Source organism: Monodelphis domestica, chromosome 7, assembly GCF_027887165.1.
Source record: "Monodelphis domestica isolate mMonDom1 chromosome 7, mMonDom1.pri, whole genome shotgun sequence".
NCBI lineage: Eukaryota > Metazoa > Chordata > Mammalia > Didelphimorphia > Didelphidae > Monodelphis > Monodelphis domestica.
In genome coordinates this window covers 177722596-177736310 of record NC_077233.1, presented here as the reverse complement: position 1 = coordinate 177736310, position 13715 = coordinate 177722596, and positions in this window count along the sequence as shown.

Here is a 13715-nt window from a genome sequence, read left to right as displayed (position 1 = left end):
TTCCCTGGGTTTTCCTCACTGCATTAAACTCCACAAAGCTGCTATTGGCTTAGGCAAAGCTAGTTTAACAGCTCAAGAATAAGAGCTGCCTGTGGAAAAAAAAAAGATTAAAAATAGGTGGAGAATCATCCCTGCATGACTACACCAATAGCATCACCAGGGCATCCCCCCAAATGTATCCCTAAAGAAACAACCTGTGACCAATAAATCAGGGAGCTGGAAATCTTCTGCTTACTATAGGCTTCTGCCAAACAATTATGCAGTGAAATGTTCTAATTGCACTTCGATTTTAATGTTAAAACCCATTTCCATAATTTCACTGGATCTTTACAACACAGTTTAATATTTGCCAATGAAGCAAATGAGCTGCTAGTAACATTCACAGATGGTTCATGTTTCCCATTAAGTCGGCAAGCTAAGATTTGCTTTTGTTTTCCTGTGTGTGTAAGTTTGTGTTTGTGTGTGTGCATGTCTGTGTATGTCTGCTAAATGGTGGCTATGCAGAGGGGTGCTAAATTGCAACCTCACATCAGTATCTTTCAAACAAGTGGAAAACTCAGGGTACTAAAATAATTGCCTGATCCTCATCCATTGAAGGGCTTTAGGGAGTCACCCAAGGAAGGAGCCTTCATGCAATTCAAAGTGCAGGATACTTCAGGAATTAGCCACTGCCTTGAATGTGTGTGTGTGTGTGTGTGTGTTCATAGCTGTATACAACCACACAAATGCCTCAAAAACCACTCTTCATAAAGTCTAGAAATACTGTTTCACCGAAGAGAAATGTGACCTCTTTTGCTTATGAGGAACAGTAACATCAAATAAGGAACAAGAGAAAAAAATCCAATTGAAAGATCATTGACAACTGGCTTAGGAAGTCAGAAGACCTGGATTCCAGTCCTACCTGTGCTATTGGGACTTTAGACAAATTGTTCTGAATTATTCTGTCTTCATCTGCCAAATGATTAGTCAATCTTCAAGGACCCTTCTGGATATGAAATTCCCAGTTTCTCTGGTTTGAAACTAGCCAAATTCCTCTCGAGATGAATCCAGCAGGTACTGGTCACTTCATTTGACAGACACAAAATGGTGGCTGGGTTCATATGACTTGCTTTAAGCCTTGTGGTAATTTATACAACCCAGTCCACCTGACTTCCAGCCTTGAAAACTCCCAGCTAGACTCTATTACCACCAATCAGATCTGGGTGACAAGCCAGGAGAGGTGACAACTGTATGTATTTCATTGACTGTATCACTGTGAACTCTGACTCAGAATCAAGGAAGTGGTACACCCCAAAGTTGCTTGGCTCCTTTCTTTCCCAGGAGATTACAATGATTTCTCACCTTTATGATCACTGCAGGGCATCAAATTCAAGGTTGTCAATGACCTACCACTGATTACCATTGACCCCCAAAGACAAAAAAAATTAGGTAGAATGAGTGTGTTCTTAAGCTAACTACAACTAGAATTGGGGCAACTTCATCATCTGTTCTCAGGCCTCATTTTTCTCTGAAAACATTTCTCTTAAATTCTCCAAGTGTCATCTGAGAATCCCAAATGGAGTGTGAAATGAAATATTCCTCTAGGGTGGCTTATGGGTAGGCTTCTTGGAGTACTTCATAGATTTTAAAGATATCTATATTTTGGTTTGTTTTTTTTTTTTAATTCTGAATGAGTAATTTACTTTTCTGACAAGCCCCAGATATCCTTTCATTGACATCTTAGCCAGAGGACTGTCAATTTTTTTCTTCTGATTAGGGCATTTTTGAAATGGGTTGGAAAATAAATTAATGAATTGTGGTCCAGTTCTAAGACTGAAGCCTTTAATGCTGTTTGATTCTTGTTGGCCATAATCATGGAGGTATAGTGGTAGAAGAAACACAAGAAACCACCCAGGTACAACCACGATTCCTCATTTTACAGATAAGGAAACTGAGGTCTAAGATTATACAATGAGTTAGTGACTGAGGTAGGACCTGCCATGCCTCTTGACTCATTTTTTTTAAAACCCTTATCTTCTTTCTTAGTATTTGTTCTAAGTCAAAAGAATAAGGTCAAGGCAATTAGGGCTAAGTGACATGCCCAGTGTAAAATAGCTAGGAAGTATCTGAGTCCTGATTTGAACCCACACCCTATTGATTCCAGGTCTTGTGCTCTATACACTGTGCTAACCAATTGCCCCAGGCCTCTTGACTCATTAACAACTCTTGCATTTTCCCAGCTTTCATGGATTACTCCTTTTCCTGTCTAATTTTTATTTTATGTCCCTGTCCAGAATATTACCCTGGCGGTTGTTTTTATTTATCTGTCTAGTTGCTTTTTTGCCCTGGATCCTTTGCCTTTTTTGGACCATGAGAATTTGTAGGTTTATTAATGGTACTTCGCTTCCATCTCTCTGCAAAAAGTTCCGAGAAGTGCAGAAGCAAGCCTACAATTCCAAGTTTGAAAAAGTCCACAGCAAATGTTCAACCTGGTGCCAAATACCTAATGTGGTTATAGACTTTGAGATACAAGCATGTCATTGTGGTATTATTTGTCAATAGCTTGGCTGAGCTGAGGAGAGACATTTTCATTAGGCTTTGTTTAAAGTTATGTACCTGAGGAAAGGAGGAAAAGCATTTTGCTCTAGCAGAGAGCCATTTCTGGGATTATTTTTCCTTCCATTATTATTGGGGTGTATTTTTTGGCAAGTAAAGTATTTAATTAATCTACATGGAGTTTTAGTACAACATAGCTGATTAGCATAGTAGTCTCGGTGCCTTTTTAATATAACAAATCTACTGAGAAATATCCTTAGTTAATGAGCTGTGTCATTTTTTGGAAAGTTTGCCTTATAACTAATGTGTGAAAATAGCACAGCATTTTTCAGGATGTGGGTTTGTAGCCAAAAATTCACTCTAGGTAGAAAACAGAAAAACAGAGTTCCAATATTTCCACAGTCAATGCCTCTAGACTAGCCATCAAAACATAGAGGCATTAAACCAGTTCTCCGCTAAGTTTATTGTTCCTCCTGTGATTATTCAGGTGTTGACAATGCTGCACACTTAGAATTTCCCCAAAGGAAAGGTGACTGAAAACCTGAAGAAAATTTGGGGGCCTTTTCTCTTTCTGGACATTTCTCAGAACATGGCTGCTACGTGTGCCACCAGGAGGGGTAGTTTGCAACCTGCAAAAGGATGGTGCGGAGAGCCATTAGTCATTGACAGCCAGAGGGTGGTTGGCTTCCTTTGGATAATGAAATTGGGCTGGAGCAAATGGGACAGAGACTAGAGACTGAAACAGAATGAGCTACCATTCAATTCAGGATTGTTTGGGAGACAATTTTGATGTTCTGGTTTTGTTCCGAGTCAGTAGTTTGTTGTTTTAAATAGAGATTCCATCCCAGTGAAAAATTGATTTCACTTTGTGAATAGATGTTGTTTTTATAAAACAAATTGAAGCAAAACAAAAACTATCAGTTGGACTAGAAGTTCAAAAAGAATTGGTTTTGGTCAAACCTGTGATTTCACTGAGAGAAGGAATACCCTCTGCCAATGGGGGTTGGCAATTGGTTTCTTCTCAGTTGCCCGTGCCAACTAAGAGTTAAAATGTCTTGACCAGACTCATTCAGCTAAAATGTATTAAAAAGGGGGGCTTGAACCCAGGTCTTCCTGATTGTGGGAAGAGATCTTTTTCTGCTCTTCCGTGTCACCTTTCCAAAAAGGGGAGGGGGAGGAGAAATAATATTGAGGTTCAATTTAGAACCGAAGAAGTATTTGTTTCGCTTCCTCTGATTTTTTGGTGTAGGGTTCCATTCGAGATCCTGATAGAGACAATTGACCTCTTCTAAATAATAGAAAGTTCCCAATTCATGATCTTCCCAGTATCACTGCCCTTCTCAGACTGCTGCCTGAGCTCAGACAGGGGCACAGAATGCATTTTTTCATCAACTTTCCCTCCTGGGTGGAAGCTGATACACTGTTCTTAGCAATGAGGTCACACTTGGTTATCAGCTGAGAATTGTGGCATGAAAAAAGCCAGCAGATCCCTGGGGTTCTAAATAGATGATCCACACATTTGGGGATTCCGAGCAGCACAGAGGATGCACACACACACACACACACACACACACACACACACACACACACACACACACACACATTTAAAATAGCTCTCTTTAGGCTCCACTGCATTTTCTTCTTTCTTCCATTCAAGCCGACAGCCAGTACATTCGCAGAAACTGTGATCCCCAAACAGAGACATGGTTTCGATTAGGTTGGTGCTGAAATGCCTCAGGGCTTTTGATGGAGACTTTCATTTATTCAGCAGCAATGTGTTTTTCCCCTTCCAGTTTTTTCTATTACATTTGGAAATATGTCAGTAGAAAAACATTGCCCCCATGGAGAGACCTAGCAGGGAGTAGGAAAAAATGCCCAACTATCGAACAGACAGGGAAGTTATTAACACTTCCTCTCTCGCCTCTGAGGGTAGCCTGGATGGCAACAAGCAGCTCAGCCTGGCCTGAAAACTTCGGGGGGGAGTTTGCTTGGGACTTTTCAGTGCTGCTGAGGTTTTCCCAAGGTCGTCACAGTGAGAAAATTTCTAGGAAATGGACAGCATTCACCAAGGTGGTATTTGTAAAGAACTGTATCTAGGGTCAGAAATGGTTATGGGAAACAGGTCAGTCAGGGGTTTTTTCAAATAAAGCACTGAACATGCCATGAAGACCTGAATTTGAATTCTGATTTAACTATTTACTCACTCTGCAGTCCTGAACAAGGCATTTAACCTCATCTCTCTGTCTCTCTGGATGTTTACATGTGTGTCTTTATGTGTGTGTGTGTGGGGGGGGGTGTAGGGAGTTTATTGAGCCATTTACTAATTGCCTATTATATAGGTCGAGCACTGTGCTAAGTGCTAGAAATGCAAAAAATAAAGGCAAAACACAGTCCTGACCTTGACAATAACAACCTAATGTGGGATACGACGAGTAAACAATTATGTACAAATGAGGTGCCTACAGGATAAATAGGACTTAACAGGAGGAAGGCACTAGAATTAAGATGACTTCTTAGAGAAGATGGGATTTTAGTTGGGACTTAAAGGAAGTCAGGAAAGTCAGCAGATGAGAGATGAGGAGAAAGAACTTCCCAAGCATGAGAAATTGAAGTGAGAATACCTGGACCCAAGAAATGCAGGGTCTTGCGTATGGTACAGCAAGGAGGCAAGTGTCACTGAATCAAAAAGTGAGTGATGAAAATAAAGTAGAAGAAAGATTAGAAAGGTAGGAGGAGACTGGATTATAAAGGGCTTTTAACACCAAAGAGAGGATTTTGTATTTGATCCTAGAGGTGATAGGGAGACTCTGGACTCCGCAGAAAAAGAAGGTGACATAGATCTGCAGTTTAGGAAAATCACTTAATGGCTGAATGGAGGATGGACCAGAGCACAGATGGGTGGAAAACATTAGAAAGTCCACCAATGAACTATTGCAGTAGTCCAGGTGTGAGATGATGAGACCCTGCATCAGAGAGGTAACAGCAGCAGAGGAGAGAAAGGGGCATATTTGAAAAATGTTTCTCCGGTGAAATCAGCAGGCTTTGGCAACAGAGGCAACATATAGGGAATGAGAATTGATAAGGAGTTGAGGATAATACCTAGATCAGTGATGGGCAACCTTTTGAGTTTGGTGTGTCAAAATTCACCAAAAAACTGAGCATAACTCGGGTGGTGTGTCACTTCAAGAAAAAAAAAACATAATTTTGCAATGTTTATAGTTTAAATAACAAAAATGCATAATTGTAATATATAACTATATTTAAGAAACCAAAAACTAATTATTTAACTTACCTGCTTAGTGACTTCCTTGTTCATCTGTCATTCAGTTTCTTTTGTTGGTCTTGATATTATTTAACTTATGTGGGGCTGTGAAGTAAGATAAGTGAGGGGGAGGGGGAATTCTTTAACTAACCTACTTATTAGTGACTTTTTTGTTGCTGAATTCATTGGCTAATTCTTCAATTGAAGTTTGGTATTTTGTACACTTCAAGCCCAAGTAAGAGTTACTAACTTCATCTGTCAATCTGCTCCTTTTGTTGGTTTTGATATTATTTAACACTGAAAATAAAGTCTCACAAAAGTATGTATAAGGAAAAATTGTGAGTAAAGCCATTGCTATATTTTTCAGGGTGCTAAATGTGTCTGGTAATCAGTTCCAGGCACTCCTCTGTTGCACTTGGGCTGGAGCCCTGCCCAGTCTTCAGCTGGCCTGGCCCCACCCTGCCCCTCCCCAGCCAGCTGGCAAGAGAGCAGCAGCTGCTGCCTGACAGCCTGCCTGCCTGCTCATGCTCCTCCTCCCTGCTCCCACGGGAGCCCCACGGACCCCATTCACCTGGTGCGCTGTTACTCGCCCCCCACACCCATGGCCAGCCTGTGAAGCAGCCTTCCCCCAGGCCAAGCTGGGGCATGGCCATGCCTGCAGGTGCATGGCTGTCCAAGTGGCTCCTGGGCCCCAAGCCACACTGAGCCCACGTGTGGCCATGTGCTATTGAAAATGGCTATGCATGTCAGTGCTGACACATGTGTCATAGGTTCAACATCATGGACCTAGATTGTGAGTCTGAGGAACAGGGAGAATGCTGTTACTTCTATTGTAATATAAAAGATAGGGGCAGGGGGCAGATTGGTCAGCTAATTATCCTAGTCCACCAACAAAATATCCTATGCCAAATAACCTCATTAAGTGAGACTATCTCTACTAAAGCTTTCAATCAATGAAACACATTGAATTAATTTACTCCATGATGTACCCTATGGGTCTTTTTATAAAATAGCAAGTTAGTTTGGAGCCCACATTTAAATATCTGGCAGCTTCAAAAAGAGAACAATTCCAGTTAAGCTTTTGAGAGGAAATCACTTAGGGGAGGAGAAGGAAGAGGAGTGCCTCCACCTCCTCCAGCTCCATCTTTAGGATCTGGACTTCTCATCACCATACTAGGGACGCTCTAGGAACAGCAGCAATGTCTACATGGAAAGCTGAAGACATACTGACACAATAGAGAAAGGTAATTTCAGAATTCAACAAAGGGCCTAACAAAAAGCTACATGCTTCCTAAGGAGGAATATTTTGAACACTTTAGAAAAGATATTTCTATTTGCTATGAATTATCCCCTTTTATACTGTTTTCAAAATTTGAGCTCACATTCCCTTGAACTCTGTATGCACTTGTGGAAGAATATTTTATTTTTCCAAAGATGTTTTGTACCAATTGTAATTACTATTTATTATTCAGTAGCTTCAGTCCTATCTGACTCTTTGTGACCCCATTTGGGGTTTTCTTGGAAAAAGCATTGGAGTGCTTTGCCATTTCCTTCTCCAGCTTGTTTTGCAGATGAAGAAACTGAGACAAGCAGGGTTAAGTGACTTGCCAAGGGTGACATGGACTAGTAAGTGTCTAAGGCCAAACGTGAACTCTGGAAGAGGAGTCTTCTTGATTTTAGGACCAGCATTCTGTCTACAATGCCACTCAGATGCTCCTGTAATTACCATACAACCTAAGTAAATAGTCCCTTCTAAAAACTAATTAAGTCTGACTGACTTATTTTGGTGGATTGATCATCATTGTAGGAGGGAAACTGATGGGGGCTCATGACCTATAACTCTATAAATTATGCCTTTCTTCTGCACCCTTAATGGCCTCTAGAACACTTAGAGGGGAATTAGAATATGTGCCCCCTGGGATGCAACCTACTTAGATTGTGAGCTCCTTAAGGGTAGAGACCATCTTCCCTCTTTTTCAGCACCAGAAGTTACTGCAGAGCCTGACATATAGTAGGAGCCTAAAAATGTTTATTGATTAATTGATTTGGGAAGAATAGCTCAAATGCATATTTTATATGAAAATGGGGATAATGATGGAACTTACTTCACAGAGTTATTGTTACCATCATATGAGGTAATATATGTAAGGTGCTTTACAAACCTTAAAATATTTTATATATAATATATAAGCATATATATACATATATGTAAAACAAATATCAGCTAATATTATTTTAACAGGATCATGATTCTTTACCCCTCATTGTGACTGAACCCCAATCCCATGTGCCTATAATTTATATGCCAAGGAACATGGCAAAGGGAAAAAGTACAAAGAGAGAGTTGTCAAATTCTCCAAACTCGAGTAGCCCCCACTCAGAACGGATTGGAGAGAACTCTGAGTGACAGATGACACTGGAGCTTACATAGGATGGAAAGGAAGCTAGACCCCAGTGGAAAAAATGAAGCATTGTTTTTCACCCGTGTTGGCATGGCTCAAGCTGCTGTGTGTCTTGCTACCTGAATCTCCCTTTCACTTGTGATGAGATGGATTTGCTGGGTAGAATCAGAAGCTCTCAGCCAGTAAAAGTTTTCATTTCTTCCAATAATCTGGACATGACCCTACCCAGGAGCCCTTTTTCAAAGTGCATGAGAATGACCGATTACTCTGGTAATGACTGCATACAAAGGAGGAAGGGTAAGGAGGGGGCCAGATATGAGACATGAAATATACTTTGATTTCTTACCAACACCTGACCCAAGGACAAAGTTAACTGAGTATAGGGACTCCATGTTGAAGTATTGAGTTCCTATTCATGAAAGGCATGTCCTGACTTTCTCAAATGCCACCCATTTGAAAGAGAAAAGAAAGAAAGTATGGAGGAGAGGTATGTAGAGTCCAAGGTACTGGCACACTTTTGAGTATATTGGCCATTTTATTTTTCTCTTCAGGACAAAGCACAAAGGAAATACTCCCCTATGGGGTATGCCAACACCTTCCAGTCCACACTCTACGCAGCCTATGATTGTGTGTTAGTATGTGTGCTTATCAAAGATTATGAATGAGAAGTATAACTGGCCTTGGGATTGGCACCACTCTTGCCCTCTGCTTTCCAAATGGGCCTGGGGCTTCCCAGCAGGTGACTTGTAAAACCCTAAGAGCCAACACTGAGGGTAAAAGGTATGAAGATGGAAGAAAAAATGAAACATTTGAGATTGTCCCGAGGTTAGAGAGAGACATAGCTGCCTGCCTGGTGGCTATGTTTCAGAGAGGCCGAATGATGTAGTCTACCCAGCTTTGAGATAAATAATTCACTTCTCTACTTGCAAAAAAAGAGGGGGAAAAAAGATATTGCTTGTTCCTCCTCCCTATAGAATAGGTTGCCTTTATTTCCGAGAGTCATTTGGCTAAAAATGGAACTGTGTGGGGTGTAGGGAATTTAACTTAAACAGTTTGGTATCAGATTAAGTCTTGATTTAAAGTTTCATTTTTAATATTTAAAGGATGAGTGTTACTTTCATATGGCAAAGAAGCAGTGAGTAAACAAATAAAAAATTCATTAGAGATGGGCTGCTTGGCAGAGATGAAAGCTTGAAGCAATAGCTCCAGTTTCAAAAGCCTAAAACCCAGTCACTGGGTCATTAGCACAGCAGGTAGCAAAATTCAAAAAGGGGGTACATTATTCCTAGTTGTTTGTGTTCCCCACATTTCCAGGTTTTGAAAAATTAGTAGTAACTGTTTCCAAGTTGGTAAGAACAGTTTTGAGTCAAAAGCTCTTTGAGGACAAGGACTTGAGGTAGTAATGTAATATATAGTAAGAAAGATCTTTTGTTTTGAGAGTGAGAGGGACTGTGTTCAAATCCTGGCTCAGCTACCTCTTTCCTGTAAGACATTGTAACACTGTAAGACATTTCCTGTAACACATTGAAAAATGTGTTCATTCATTGTTTGGTATTATAGTTATTTGTGTATTTGTCTTATCACTGGTACTAAATAAGAGACTTCTTGAGGAAAGGAACTTTCTTATTCATAGTCATTGCTGACATCTATATAGCCCTTTGTATTTTATAAAATGCTTTCTATGTTCTCATTTGCTTTCCATGTCAAATCGAAGTATTGTTATTAATTTGTTTTTCAGTTGAGTTTAACTCTTCTTGACCCTATTTGAGTTTTTTGTGACAAAGATACGGGAGTGGTTTGCCATTTCCTTCTCCAGCTCATTTTACAAATGAGGAAACTGAGACAAACAGGGTTAAGTGACTTGTCTAGGGTCACAGAGGTAGTAAGTATCTGAGGTCACATTTGAACACAGGTCTTCTGACTCCAGGTCCAACACTTTATCTCCTATGCCACCTAGCTGCCTTGTGAAGTACATACATGGAAGTTTTATAATTTCCAGTTTAACAGCTGATTTGAGCTGAGAGGAAAAATAATTTGCCTATAGTCACAGATACGGTTGGAGAGAGGATGCAAACACAACTCTTCTGACTGTTCTCATCCAGGGATCCTACCTTATTTCTTAGTACCTATCGCCCTCAGAGTCATGCATAGAGTCTTTCACCTTGTAGAGTTACTTGGTAATAAATGTTTTCTGGAAAGTGAAAGAATGAAGTTAAATTCAAACTATGTACATGAATCCTATTTCTTGGATTTCATCTCCATTTTTATTGAGTGTTCATTAACCAGTAAAAGAGAAGCTGGGGATAAGAAGCATAATCCCCATTTTTATACCCATTTTGGTTTGACTTTGTTGTTGACAGTACCACAGTGACCCAGGACTGTGATTTCAACCCAACAATGAAATCATTATAGGAAAAAAAAGTTGGTTTTCTGGCCTTTAAGGCAAGAATAGATTTTGACTAAATATTATATCTCAAAATACATGACCTAAGAGGATTCCTTCATATGAAATTGTCCAGCCTACCTTGAGGAAGGAGGAGAACTGGGCCCTCTTAACTTCCTAAGAAGAAAGATTAAAGAAAATCAGAGGGTGGTTGGCAATGGGCCAGCGTCATCCTGATTTTTCAAAAATAGGAAAAGAATAGAGTTTACAAACCATAGACCAATAGATTTCACTTCTATTCTTGGCAAAGATCTAGAACTGATCATTAGAATGACAGTTTGTTAATATCTAAAAAAGGAAGAAGGAATTATAAAAGAGCCAGCATGGCTTCTTGAAAAACAGATCATGCCAAACAGATCTTATTGATTTCTTCCCCCACTTACCCCCAGCTTTTTTTTTTTTTAGATTGAGTCTCTCTAGTCAGTCCAAGCTAAAATCAGCTGCCATGCATGCCCCAATCCCATAGTCAATTGGCATGGAATCTCTGGGTAGATTCATACAACCTTAGGTAGCCTTGTGCCCTGTCACTCCTCCATAACTTCAATTCCAGTGAATTTACCATATTGCTACTTAGTTCAAAACTTGATTGTCTTTGACCCTACAGTAGCAGCTCAGAATTTCTAAACTCCAGCTATCCATCTCTTCCCAGTGGCAAGGACTAAAGGATTTGTGGAAAAGAGAAGAGATAGACTGATTTTACATTTAGATGTTTAGCCAATTATTTAATTAGATGAATTGAAATGATTGTTTGAATTTAAAATTCATTTGTTAATTTTTCAATGTCATTTTGTTAGGAGGAGGTCTCAAATGGAGTGGCCCAGGGATCTGTATTTGTACCTATACTCTTTAACACAATTCTATGAACTTGGATAAAAACATAGAGGTGGTGTCCACCAACTTTGTGGGAGATAAATCTGGAAGTTCTAAGGAACTAGATAGTCAGAATACACCAAATTTTTGATACTTTAAGCCATCAAATTATTTACACAAGGATTCACTTCAGCTGGGATTCAGCTGGGATAAATGTTGTCTTACATTCATTTCGATCAGGATAAATGTTAAGTCTTACATTTGGGTCCAAAGAATTGACTTCCTAAGCATAGGATGGAGGAAATCTGGTTACAAAGTAGTCTGTCTGAAAGGGATCTGGTGGTTTAAGTGAACTTCACACTTAACATGAGTCAGCAGTGTGTTGCTGTAGCCAAAAAATCTATATATTGGACTAAATTAAGAAAAGTATAGCTTCCAGGAGTAAGGAGACAATACTTCCTCTATATTCTGCCTTTTTCAAACCTCATCTAGACTATTGTGTTCAGTTAAGGGTGCTATAATTTAAGGTAATGCTAATCTGGAGAATGTCCAGAGGATATATAGCATGGTTTTGGTTGTTGTTGGGTAATTTCAGTCATGTCTGCCTCTTTGTGACCACATTTGGGGTTTTCTTGGCAATGATACTAGAGTGGCTTGCCATTTCCTTCTCCAGCTCATTTATAGATGAGGAAACTGAGGCCAACAGGATTAAGTGATTTGCCTAATTTCACAGAGCTATCAAGTGTCTGAGACCGTATTTGAACTCAGGAATTTGAGTCCGGGTGATTCCAAGCACAGGGCTCTACCCACTGCATCACCAAGTTGTCCTGTACAGTATGATAAGTCTGTTGCAGTATGATTGATAAAAGGACTTAGAGATACCTTGGAGAAGAGAAGACTCAGGGAATAGGATAATTCTCCAAGTATTTGAAAGACTTTCGTGTGGCAAAGAGAATAGATTTGTTCCTTTTTAGGTGAAACCAAGCACTAAAAAAGGCAGAAGTGGCAAGAAGTCAATAGGTTAACTATCAAGAAAAATTCCCTAATGGTGAGAGCAGTACAAAACTAGAATAGGCTGACTCAAGAGGTGGTGAGCTTCTTCTTATTGGAGGTCTTCAAGCAAAGGGTGAAAGATCAAGCACGTTATAGTAGGAATTCTATTTTAGGATAGGATCGACGAGATGGCTCCTGGGGTCCTTCCCAGCTCTGTGATTCATTTCAGTGGGGAGAGCCCTCTGGTACATGTGCCTGTCAGGCACCAACACTGACTTGATACAAGAATAAGCAATCACAATGTGCCACCATTTGGGGGATTCTTATATTAATTAAACTGATGACATTTTTACTTATAGATTAGTCATTAGTGAATATGAGCTCATGAAGGAGTGGAAGGAAAAGTGCTAAGTGAGGGCGGCATGTTATTAAGCTGGTTTCAATTATTTCATACTTGTGACAAGGCTGGTACATTTTACCCAGTAAATGACTTTGACTAATTTGGGACAAGCCACCATTTATTTAGACATAATTCTGCTAGTGCTGTTCTTGTTTCTACTGTATTTAGGGCATTGGACATTGCACAGTGAAAAAAGAATTTTTTAAATTACATTTATAAATTTGAAAGGAAAGCTACTGTGTCTGTTCTTTGAAAAGATTTTTGCATTTCATGTAGAAAGAGTTATAATTGCTAAACATGACTGATCCAGCAAATGAAGAGTTATCTGGGTTTTCTGGCACTGGCATGTCTTTATCTCTATATTTACGGAAATATAGAAACACATGGTATATATACATACATATACATATAAATAATATAAGAATAAATAATGTGTGTATATGTGTATATATATGGTAGATTGGACAGAGCAGGGAGGGGATTTGGAGTAAGAAAGTCCTGGGTTAGAATCTTGCCTCCGACATTTACAAATTGTATAGCTCTGGCACATCACAACTTTCTGCCTCAGTTTTTCCATCTGTAAAATAGATAATAGTATCTTTCTCACAGGGTTGTTGTAAGCATCAAATTTCAAAATGCTTTGAAAACATTCACTTGGCATAATTTTGAGTTATAACAATTTAAAACTGCACTAAGATTTTTGGGGTTGTGATCTACATTGAATATAAAAAATATGATTTCTATTTGTGTAGATAGTCCCTCCATCGACACAGATCACAACCTGTAGTATAGATCCAAGAGTTACTTAGACATGATTAGGAATCACTTAGTAACTTGCTTAGGGATCGTCCTCTTTGAACTTAACCAAAC